The sequence below is a fragment of the Carcharodon carcharias genome, chromosome 4, assembly GCF_017639515.1.
Source record: "Carcharodon carcharias isolate sCarCar2 chromosome 4, sCarCar2.pri, whole genome shotgun sequence".
NCBI lineage: Eukaryota > Metazoa > Chordata > Chondrichthyes > Lamniformes > Lamnidae > Carcharodon > Carcharodon carcharias.
The window spans coordinates 71,708,588-71,720,668 of NC_054470.1; the positions used below are offsets into that span (position 1 = coordinate 71,708,588).

At 47.2% G+C, this 12,081-nt stretch overlaps 1 protein-coding gene across 1 annotated transcript in view; it reads left to right on the forward strand.

The window, feature by feature from the left end:
• mboat4 (membrane bound O-acyltransferase domain containing 4) overlaps positions 1–12,081 on the forward strand; it is a 50,670-nt gene that overhangs the window by 17,716 nt on the left and 20,873 nt on the right. The window lies entirely within an intron of this gene.

The window sequence follows — 12,081 nt, forward strand, 5'->3', positions numbered from 1 at the left end:
CCTGGTTTTATAACTATGGGCAGAATTTTACCATTGGCGGGTGGGGCCCGCTCACCGACCCTTAAAATGATTCAGGATGACATCAGGCGGAACTCCCACTGTCACCCCGGCCCATTTAAATTTTCAGGAAGGCGGGGGCGCAGCAAAATCAGCTGCGGGCCCGCCGACCTGTCAATGGCCAATTGAGGCCATTGACAGGATCAATTAAGCAATTAAAGGACCTGACCATCCAACCTTAAGGTTGGCAGGTCGTCCAGGAGCCCCGGCGGCAATTAGATAAAACATGAAACCTCATCCACCAGCAGGATGAGGTTTCATGCAGTGTTTTAAAAATTGTAATAAAGTTGTTATGTAAATTATGAACATGTCCCAACTCATGTGACATTGTCACATGAGGGGACATGTAAGGGGTGTTTTATTTCACTATTTTTAATATTTTTAAAAGTCGAGGCGATCTCCCTGAGGCTGCGTTTAGCCTCAAGGAGATGAGTGCGCTCTTTCATGCGCATGCACGAGAAAGCGCACTCTCGACTTTAGGGATTTCCACCCCCCACCCGCACAGGGAGCGCATAGCGGTCAGCTCCGCGCCCACCTGCTATTGGGTCAGGCCTGCCCGCCTGACAAATGGAAAATTCTGTCCTATGTTCTACCTCGCTTGGTCCAATTAGTTTTCTCTTGTTCTGCTGGTTCTTCTGGCCTCTTTATTTTACTGCTTTACCTTCAAGCTAATTTTCTCCCAGCTTCATCTCCATGATCTCCTGGCCACACATAATGAAGCCTTTTTGTACACAAATATTAGAAGAGCTATCCAACCCTTATATCCAGGCGTTTGCTTGATGGAATCCAGCATGGTTATTAGGGCTGCTAAGGGACTGCGGACTCACAGATCCTGTATCCAAATAGAGATTTATTTCATTACAGGATGATCAACAAAAGGTCCGCAAGTTCTTGAAAAGTCATCAATGGATTCTCTAGTGATGTCCATCAGATTTTGATGAATGGTAATATTGCACTGACTTTTGAAAGTTTGACACTGAGACCTACCAGTTATCTCATGTATTCAGTGTTCAAACAGAGGCAATGTTTCCGTCATCTGAATATGCCTGTCTGCTTGTAAAACCACATGGACAGTAAGGCCTGATAATTACTGTGAGAGATTGGGGGAACGTGACAGTGGTGGGGTGGGGATTGTTCCCATAAATCACAGAGTGACAGAAGGATCTGAATGGCAGATCCTCATTATCATTTTCTCATTCTACTTCCTGACCGTCAGCTGGCCAGATTGCAGGCTATCACACAGGATAGCCAGCATTAGGAGGCCAGAGTCGAGGACTGTTGATGCTGATCCCCGGCAATCATGAAAAATTGGGGAACAGACAAGGGGTTGGCAGTGAGGCAGAAAGTTTGTTTGAGGGGCGCGTGGAAGCACTTTTGCACCTCCTGCTCCATAAAGCAGTGCTCTCAAAACCACTTAATTTCTGTAGCCAATGGCTCCATCTCCAATTAGCTACCAGCAGTTACAGATGAAAGCGAAAGGTAACAAGTGTTAAAACCAGCAGCAGGCCAAGCCATTGCCCAGCCTAACTCAATACCAATATTTTGTAAAAGCTTTGATCAGATACTCCTGAAAGAAAGTTGATAATGGAGGAAATAAGATACACATTCAAAACCCGAACAGGTAGATCTTTCAGTCAGAGACTATAAGAAATGAATAACTGTAGATAAAGGCTAACTATAAATTAATAGGTTAGCATAGAGATTGCAAATACTTATTTTCTTAATTTCTTTCAGGAAGCTGGTTAGTATAATGTTTACATATATATATATATATATATATATATATGTTTTCTGCAGACTTGCTCTCATTAAGTTTTCATTGAAATTAAGATGGGGCTTCCTGTTCCCTGCACTCCAAGTAATTTATGGGGAATGCAAGCACAGCATGTGTCCCAGTAACAACAGGAAAATAGCAGGATCTGCAGACACAGGGACACTGAAAATATCTTGCAGCATCAATGGGAAATAAAGAGAAAATAAAACCATTAATGAAAGTGAAAGGTCAAAATAAGTAATGCTCCAAAATTAATACAGTCGAAGAACATGACAGTTTAAAAAAAACACACAAATGCTGAGTAAGAAAGCCCTGTGTTGATGTGAATAAATATTAAAAGATCAATGAGATTCATTCCATGTGGCAAATTAATGAGCACTTTGGGAAAAATTGCTGCAAGCTAAAGATCTTGGATTGGAGGTTGGTATTCGTGCTCTGCTACTTACCAGTCAATGGGAGGAAACTTAGCCTCGTAAATCTGTTGGGACAGTTGCAGCAATTACTGTATTTTCGTCACTCATCTGCTGTAGCTTCCTCCTTAACCCCCGCAGATGGTCAGTCCCCAACTTTTCTTACACTGCACTATCACTCTGAAATGTCTGACAATGCCTTTCAGGTGACTAGACGCAGGGGATTAAGATCAAGAAAATCTCTCATCTGCTGATGCTGTGGAGAGCAGCCAATTACTGCACAAGCAGAGATCCCCTTTGCCAGCAACCCAATTTTTCAACACTTACTACAAATTTATTGATGGTTAGCAATGATTCAAGAGCTTATGTGACTTTGTCCTTGATAAGCCCCTCACATGGCAGGGTTACCTGTTCCACGCAGATCCTCTACTTTGGCTGAGCACACCTTCCCTACATGTGCATTGTCTCTGAGTTTGCTGACTTAAATATCACCTTCCTTAACCTCAGGCAGTTAATTGGCACACCTATCTCTGCTTGTAACTGACTGCTACAGTCAGACAATCTATAACCACCTATATTGTGCTTGTAAAAGGTGCCACTCTACCTCTGCTAAGTAAAGATTATGGCCAAAATTTTCAGTTTGGCGGGCAGGCAGAGCAGGTGCTGGTGCGGGCTGCCGCAGACCCGATCACCACCATTTTATGCAGGCGGGCCAATTCAGACCCGCCCAGCGCATTTCCGACTCCCATGGAGAGCGGGAGTCTGGAGTTTGCGGCAGGCGTGTACAGACCTCTGGATCCAATAGCGACCTGGCAGTCTGTTTAAAAAAAGGCCCGGCAGCCTCCTTTAGGTTGATCACCATGGCCAGCGACAGGTGGTACTGCAGGGGTTCTGCACAGCAGACCAATGTTGGGGGAAGCCCAGAGGGGGATGGCAGGCTGCAGGGTAGGCCAGTGGGGGGCCAATGTGCCCCTTGCTTTTCAGATGATTGCCTTGCTGCCCTTGTCAAGGAGGTGCTGTTTCCCCAGGATGGGAGGAGGAAGCCCTCCACATGACAAAGCATGCCTGGGAGGAGGTGGCGGAGGTGGTAAGCTCCCAGGATGTGGTATGGCATCTGGATCCAGAGTTGCAAGTGCTTTAATGATTTGTTGTGCTCTGGAAGGGTGAGTACCATGTTGGTGTTGGGCATTTAACCTAGCAGATAGCCTTAGCCTTTGAGGGTCCCCCCGCCAAGTCTTACTGTCATGACTGCATTGACTCATGTTGGGCATTTGTCACACGCTGGGTGGGCAAGCAGATAGTGCCCATGCTTACATCAGCCTCAGTGATTAATGAGAAGATAGGTTCTCCCCGCACCATGTGTTGGTCTTAGCTGCACATGACTAGTCTGGGGGCAATCTGCAGGAGATGCAGCTCGGTGCATACTCAGAACTCCAACACATGTCCTATTCACAGTGATGAGATTGTGGAAGGGGTGCCTCAAGGTCTCATGGCCAAGAGCCATCTGGTGCCCTCGGCGCCGCATCTAGTTGTGCCTCCTTGCCATGTGAGCAAAGACCGTGTATTTCTGAGAGTGATGGATGCAGAATGTGTCCAAGGTGGCTGTTGGGGGGGTGGAGGGGGGAGGTTGGGAGCAGTCATACTAGTTTGGCACCAATCAGCAGTAGTGTGGACAGGAGGCACTGGAGGCCTCAGATGGGCCACAGTGGTTGGGGTGCAATGTGCGCGTGCAGAGTACATGAGCGATTAGCCCCAGTGAATGGTCTTCCCTGTTTTGCAGGAGAAAAATGCACACGATGCTTATGAGCATTCGCGCAGTGGAGGCGGCCAGGCCCAGTTGGTGATATTGAGTCGTTTTGAGCAGGAGCTTGAAATGCGCCATGCACCCAGGTCCACTGGTGTCAGTGAGGCAGAGGTGGAGCGGCCAGTTATTTGAGGTCCACCATCCCACCATCCAAAGCACTGTTGATTGTTGGAATCATGAATGCAGCAATACTGCTCATTCACAGACTGATACAATCAGACATGTGGTCATACACAAAGGTCCATCAAAGATGCACGTGTCCAGCACCTTCCAAAGTCACCTTATCCCATTTCTGACCACTATCCCCATGGCCTTGTATGCCATGGCATCGCAACTGCACATCCAAATACTTATTACATGATAGGAGGGTTTCTGCATCCACCACCCTTTCAGGCAGTATGTCCCACATTAATGTGTGCCAGAGTTCCTCATCACCTCACCTGTCAACCTCATGCCCCTTACCTTAAATAAGTGCCACCAGGTTAGTCATCCCTCCGCCAAGGGGAAAAGTTGCTTTCTGTCCACCCTATCTATGCCTCTCATAATGTTATGAAGCTCAATATTGTCACCCATCAATTTCCTGTGCTCCAGGGGAAATATCCCCAATCTATGCTATGTCTCTTCATAACTCCAACTCTCCAGCCCAGCATGCATCCTGGTCAGCGACCTCTGCACTCTCTCCACGCCAACCACATCCCTCCCATGAAGCGTTGATCACAACTGCATGCAGAACTATAGCTGTGGCCTCGGCAGCGTTTTCAGCACTTGGAACATGTCCTCTCTGTTCCTACATTATAATCCTTGGCTAATAAAGGCTAGTGTGGCATTTACCTTCTTAAATGCCTTATGTACCTGTCCCGCTACCTTAACGGGCCTGTCGATATGCCCAGCAAGGTCCTGTGATCTTTCTTACTTTCTACGGTCCTACCATTCCTCATGTATTCCCGTACCTAGTTTCTCCTGCCCAAGTGCATCACCTCACACTTATGTACATAACATTCCATTTGGCATTCCTTTGACCAACTGACCAGCCCGTTTGTATCTGCCTGTAATGTTTGGGCCACCTCCTGACTATTTGCCACCCCACCAATGTTCATCTCCTTAGGTTCTGGAAGGTTGAGTGCATAATGAGCCGGGGGAAAGGGATGAAGTGTGTCCCTGTATGGATGCTAACTGATCCACTATCCTTCTTGTTATTTTCAGCATCATCAGAGGCTGGCGACCAGGCTCCATTACTGATGCCCCCTCTCACACCTGAGGGCTGTGAACTGTCACCTGCATCACACCATTTCTGCCTGGCAGGCACCAGTGCAGATACTAGCACATCGGTGGGAATTGCAACATCGGCTAGTGTCCCGGGGCACAATGGAGAGGGCACTTCACAATCGCTGGAGGAGATGGTAGAGACAGAGAGTGCAGATGGTGCCAGCAGTAGGAGGACTTAAGGGGACTAGGCACATGCTGAGTCGGGGCGTGATGATGTGCCTCTGGAGTCGTCCATGACACAGCAGCTGCAGGAAATGCGGCCAGGTGTGTGGGAGCCTCTGGGAGGGTTGTATGAGATCATGCTTCACTAGGTGTCATGGTGGAGGAGTCCATGCGAAGTATGAGTGATGCCATTAACCTCATGGCAGAGCATCATGCTTCCTCCAAAAAGAGAATGGCGACTCTCGTGGACAGGGGCTTACAGGAGAACAAGCAGCATCTCCTGGGGATACGCTCGGACCTGCAAGTCCTCACAGCACCAGTGGCCACAGCTGATCATTGGCAATGTGGGAGATGGTCTGGGCACCAAGTTTCCCAGCTCGGTGGCCATCCATCTACAGTGAGCAGGGAGAATCGAAGCGACCTCACGTCAGCACAGCAGCTGCCTGTCGTCTCTGTGGGCTCCTCAGTGCGCTGCGGATGAGGGCAGCAGCTCCTCCGCCCCTCTACCAGTGACCGTTGCATCCGTTGAGTCTACGATGACTGGGGAGATGCCAGCTGTGGAACTGGCCGCTCCCTCCCAAGCAGGGCCAGCACAGGCTCCGCGGGCCCAAGGACGTCTGCCAAGGTCATCGAGGCCACCAGGATAGCAGAGTCAGCTGGCTGTCTCAGAAGCCACTTTGAGCAATGGGGCGGCACCAAGAAGTAGCACCCGTAAATGTAAGCATAAGGCACCTTAGGCACACCACGGGTTTCTCATTGGTGCTTTTGCGTTGGCCCTAGATTAGGGAATTATTATTTATTGCTGTTGTAAAAACGTTTTGCTTTCATTTTGTTGCACCATATCATGGATGAAATTAAATCTAGATATGTGTTACCATAGCTGAGTGTGGCTCCTTTGTTCTGCATTTGTAAGTTTTACATACATTGTCATGAGTGTTTGAGTGGACATTGATGTTTATGTCCAAAGTCCTTAGTTGCAGCTGATGAAGTGGCAGATTTAGCACTTAAGTGCCGAGTATGGAAGCACCAGGCAAGGCTGGCCCTCCTGATCCATTTGTGTGGAGCTAGCTGAAGGTTCGATGGATTAAAGTCTCCCAAGTGTCCCTGCCTCCTTGGTGTAGTCCCAGGTCAGCATTTAGCCCCTCATCATTCCTCTGTGCTTCCTCATCCTCTGAATCAGTGCTGGACTCATCGTATGCAGCCACATCCACTGCGTCAACATCTTCATCGTCTACTGCGTCCCCCCTTTCCAGCACAAGATTATGCAGTTTGCAGCAGACTACCACAATCAGAGAGACACAACCTGGGGGGTACTGGAGTGTGCTCCCTGAGCAGTCCAGGCAACGGAAGCGCATCTTGAGAAGACCGATGGTTCTCTCCACCACAGCCCTTGTGGAGGTGTGGCTCCTGTTGTAGTACTGCTCAGCTTCTGTTCTTGGATAGCGGCGAGGCATCATGAGCCATCTTCTGAGGGGATAGCCCTTGTCACCCAGCAGCCATCCATCAAGCCGAGCTGGAGCACTGAAGAGACCCAGCACCTGGGAGTGTCTGAGGATGTAGGCGTCATGGGAGCTGCCTGGTTACCCTGCACGGACTTGTAGAATCAGCATCCTGTGACCACACACAATCTGCACGTCCATGGAGTGGAATCCCTTCCTGTGTGTACAGCAGAGTGGGAGACACCGCAAAGATCACTCACTGAGCCCTGGAAGGAGTCAGAGGCATAGAAGTTGAGGGCAATTGTGACCTTCAGAGCCGCTGGCATAGGGTGTCCACCCACACAGTTAGGGGAGATCTCAGGGCCAATCATCTGACAGATGTAATGTACTGTCTCCCTTGACAGTTGGATCCCCATTCGGTACTGCACCTCAGTCATATTGAGGTAGCTGCTTCTCACCTGTATACCCTGGCAGCAGGATAGTGGCGTCTTCTGTGGCCCCTTCCACCTTGGACTACATCTTGGCCCAGCACATCTTGTGCCTCTGCCTGGCCTCCCAAAGGTGGCCCCCCTGGAGGCTGATTGTCCACTCCTGGCCTCCTCCTCATTCTATCCCTCCCTTCCTCCTCAAAGAAGCTGCCTCCAGCAGACATGTCAGAACCCATGCCCAGACAAAAGGGAGGCCTCCAGAAAGCTGGAGGCACGGTAAAGATTACTGACAGCAGAGTGCTGAACTGAAGGTTCAAAGTACACAGAAAGCTGCTGGAATTCGTTCTGAACTGCTGCAGATCACACAAGCAAGTTTAAAAAACTTTCTGCAATAAATACTGCACAGACCAGATCGACAACCCCACTGAGCCCTCTTATCCCGCCTGTGGATGAGTTTTATTAAAAAGTCGCTTACCCGCCTGCCCGTTGCGCCCTTGCGCCGAGCTGAAGATCACGTGGGCGCCTGAAAATCAGCGTTGATTGCCGAGTTAAGGGTCTTAACTAGCCCATTAATTAATGGTGGGCACGTGTTGCATTTCATCACACGCCCACCCAACGAAATACCACGATGGCGCGCGGTGACATTGGCATGCTCGCCCGACGTCATTGCGCCTCATTTTACGCGCTGACGTGCAGGGCCCGTCCCCGCCCCCCCTCCCCTCCCCCCCAAACATGTCATTCTGAAAATTCTGTCCAGAGAAAAGAAAGGAAGAATCTGAAAGAACGTGAAAGAATGTGCCAGAATTTGTTCAAATTCTTATACTGTTGTATAATTTAAATTCAAATAAAAACCCTTTCCATTCAATTGATCAATCTCGATAAGACATGCATCAAGAGGTTTCCTTCTGGAGGTAATCATGTCTAACAGCCTCTTAAGAGTCCAGGAAGATCTTAAGCTGATGAGGCATGGATAAATCAACACATGAGACTCAAGGTTATAAAAAGAATAAAAGGATAAAACTAAAGGCTCTGTATTTGAATGCACAAAGCATTTGAAACAAAACAGATGAACTGAGAGTGCACAATGAAATAAATAAGTATGAAACAAAAACAGAATTACCTGGAAAAACTCAGCAGGTCTGGCAGCATCGGCAGAGAAGAAAAGAGTTGACGTTTCGAGTCCTCATGACCCTTCGAAACGTCAACTCTTTTCTTCTCTGCTTTGTGCATTCAAATACAGAGATCTGAATATTAACGGATATAGGACATTTAGGAAGGACAGGAAGCAAGGAAAAGGTGGAGGGGTGGCCCTATTAGTTAATTATAGTGTTAGCACAATAGAGACAGATGACCTAAGTTCAGGAAACCAGGATGTGGAAACGGTTTGGGTAGAGATGAGAAATGGCAAAGGCAAGAAGTCACTTGTGGGAGTCGTATACAGGCCTCCTAATAGTAACCACATGGCAGAATGGAGCATAAAGGAAGAAATAACGGAAGCTTGTCAGAAAGGCAGGGTGATATTCGTGGGAGATTTTAATCGACATATAGACTAGAAGAGACAGATGGATGAGGAGTTCATAGAATGTTTCCAGCATGTTCTGGTGCCAACCAGAGAGCAGGCTATACTACACCGGGTGTTGTGCAATGAGATGGGACTAATTAATGATCTCATAGTGAAGGCATCCCTAGGTAACAGCGACCATAATAGGCTTGAATTTTACGCTCAGTTTGAGGGAGACAGGAGTGGGTCCAAGAATATGTTTTTAAACTTAAATAAGGGAAATTATGAGAGCATGAAAGCAGAGCTGGCTAAAGTAAATTGGCAAATTAGGTTAACGGATAGGTCAATGGAAATGCAATAGTAAACATTTAAATGGATATTTCAGAATACATAGGGCAGCTTTATCCATTCAGCGAGCGGGGACAGGGTGTATGTCCCGACGTCACCCCACATCATTTAGATTTTCAGTTTGGTAGGCGTGCAGCCGAACCAGCTGCATGCCCGCCAAACTGTCAAAGGCCTATTAAGGCCATTAAAAAACAAATTACCCTGATTGATGGACCTGCCCATCCAACCTTAAGGTTGTCGGGCAGGCCAGGAGACCAGGCGGACCTCAGAAAAAGCAAGATTTAAATTTTTCTCAAATGTTTAAATAAAAGTTATTGACAAGTCCCAACTCATGTGACAGAGTCACATGAGGGGACATGGCAGGGAAATTTTTTTATTGCCTTTATTTCAACTTTTGAATCAAAGCCAATCTCCCTGAGGCAGCACTTTGCCTCAGAGAGATCTGTGTGGTTTTTCGCGTGCATGCGCGATAGATTGTACTCCCAGCTGAGGGAGTCACCCCACCCGACCCCCGCCTGCACAGGGAGCACATATCCTGGTGGATGTCAAGCTGGGCGGGCCTTAATTGGCTCTCCCATGTAAAATGGCGGTGCACCCCCAATGTGGGGTGCCGATCGGAGGCCTGCCCATGCCCACTCCCACACAATGTTGCCATAGAGTAGAATTATTCCAACGAGTAAGAAAAAGTCCAAGGGACGGACCCACCATTCGTGGTTAACTTGAAAAGTTAAAGATAGTATCAAACTTAAAGAAAAAGCATATAATTGTGCAAAGATAGGTGCAAGGTCAAAAGATTGAACAGAATATAAGAAACATCTAAGGATGACTAAAAGATTAATAAGGAGGGAAAAATTAGAATACGAGAGAAAGTTAGCCAGAAAAATAAAGACAGATAGTAAGAGTTTCTATAAATATTTTCAAAAGAAACAAATTTACAAAGTGAGCATTGGTCATATAGAAAATGAGTATGGAGAATTGATAATGGAAAACAAAGAAATGGCAAATGAATTGAGCAAGTATTTTTTATCAGTCTTCACTATAGAGGATACAAGTAATATCCCAGAAACAGCAATAAATCAGGAAATAGAAGGGAAGGAGGAACTCAGGAAGACTACAATCACCAGAGAAATGGTACTGAGCAAATTGTTGGAGCTGCGGGCTGACAAGTGTCTGGGTCCAGATGGACTTCATTCTGGGGCCATAAAAGAAGTGGCTAGTGAGATAGTTGATGCATTGGTTTTAATTTTCCAAAACTCCCTAGATTCGGGAAGAATTCCATTAGCTTGGGAGATAGCAAATGTAACTCCATTATTCAAAAAGGGAAGGAGACAGAAAGCAGGAAACTGCAGGCCAATTAGCTTAACATCTATTGTAGGGAAAATTTTAGAAGCTATAGCAGGACACTTGGATAAGTTCAAGGTTTTCAGGCAGAGTCAACATGGTTTTGTGAAAAGAAGCAGAGTCGGAGGGCGGAGTTCCAGAGAGGTGAGTATAAAAACCTTATCTTGGGGATTCGCCGCCTACTTCCAGGGAGCAGAGTCAGAGGGCGGAGTTCCAGAGAGGTGAGTATAAAAACCTGACCTCGGGGATTCGCAGACCTCGGGTCTTTTAAAAAAATAATCAACACTCTGTTTGCACAGCACAAACAGGAATTCTGCTGCAGTGTGTTTCACCCCAGTGTCAATGTGGGTCATGAAACGTACCAGTTTATTTCTAAGGTAAATCTGTGACCTGATTGGCTGATAGAGAATCTACACTGAATTTGAAACTAAAACATTGTTAAACTAATTATACCTAATAAATTAATCACTTAATTAATAAGTAGAAGGTATCTAGACCATAATCAGGGGATTACTGTTCTTAGAATTTAGCATTTATAGTAGTAATCTAGCCCTAGGGAACGTATAGTTAATAAGGAGTCAATAAGCAGTTATTACATTTAAATTAATTTATTAAATAGTTCTAGAAATGGCAGTTGCTGGGGTGAAGTGCTTCACCTGTGGGATGTGGGAAATCTGTGATGCTTCAAGTGTCCCAGACAACTACATCTGCAGGAAGTGTACCCAATTGCAGCTCCTCACAGACCGCATGGATCAGTTGGAGCAGCAGTTGGATGCACTTAGGAGCATTCAGGTGGCGGAAAGCATCATAGACAGGAGTTTTACAGACGTGGTCACATCCAAGGTACAGAGAGATAGATGGGTGACTGCTAGAAGGGGCAGGCAGTCAGTGCAGAAATCCCCTGTGGCTGTCCCCCTCTCTAACAGTTATACCATTTTGGATACTGTTGGGGGGAGATGGCCTATCAGGGGAAAGCAACAGCAGTAGCCAGAGCAGTGGCACCACAGCTGTCTTTGTTGTTAAGCAGGGGGCCGTCAAAGCACAGAAGAGTTATTGTCATAGGGGACTCTATAGTCAGGGGCTCAGATGGGCGCTTCTGTGGTCGTGAAAGAGACACCAGGATGGTATGTTGCCTCCCTGGTGCCAGGGTCCAGGATGTCTCTGATCGGGTACAGGACATTCTGAAGAGGGAGGGAGAACAGCCAGAGGTCGTGGTACACATTGGTACTAATGACATAGGCAGGAAGAGTGACAAGGTCCTGCAGCGGGAGTTCAGGGAGTTAGGCAGAAAGTTTAAAAACAGGAACTCTAGGGTTGTAATCTCAGGATTACTCCCTGTGCCACATGCTATTGAGGCTAGAAATAGGAAGATTGTGCAGCTGGACATGTGGCTGAACAGATGGTGTAGGAGGGAGGGTTTCTGATATCTGGATCAGTGGGATCTCTTCCGGGGCAGGTGGGACCTGTACAAGAAGGACAGGTTGCATCTAAACTGGAAGGGCACCAATATCCTGGCTGCGAGGTTTGCTAGTGTCACTCAGGAGGGTTTAA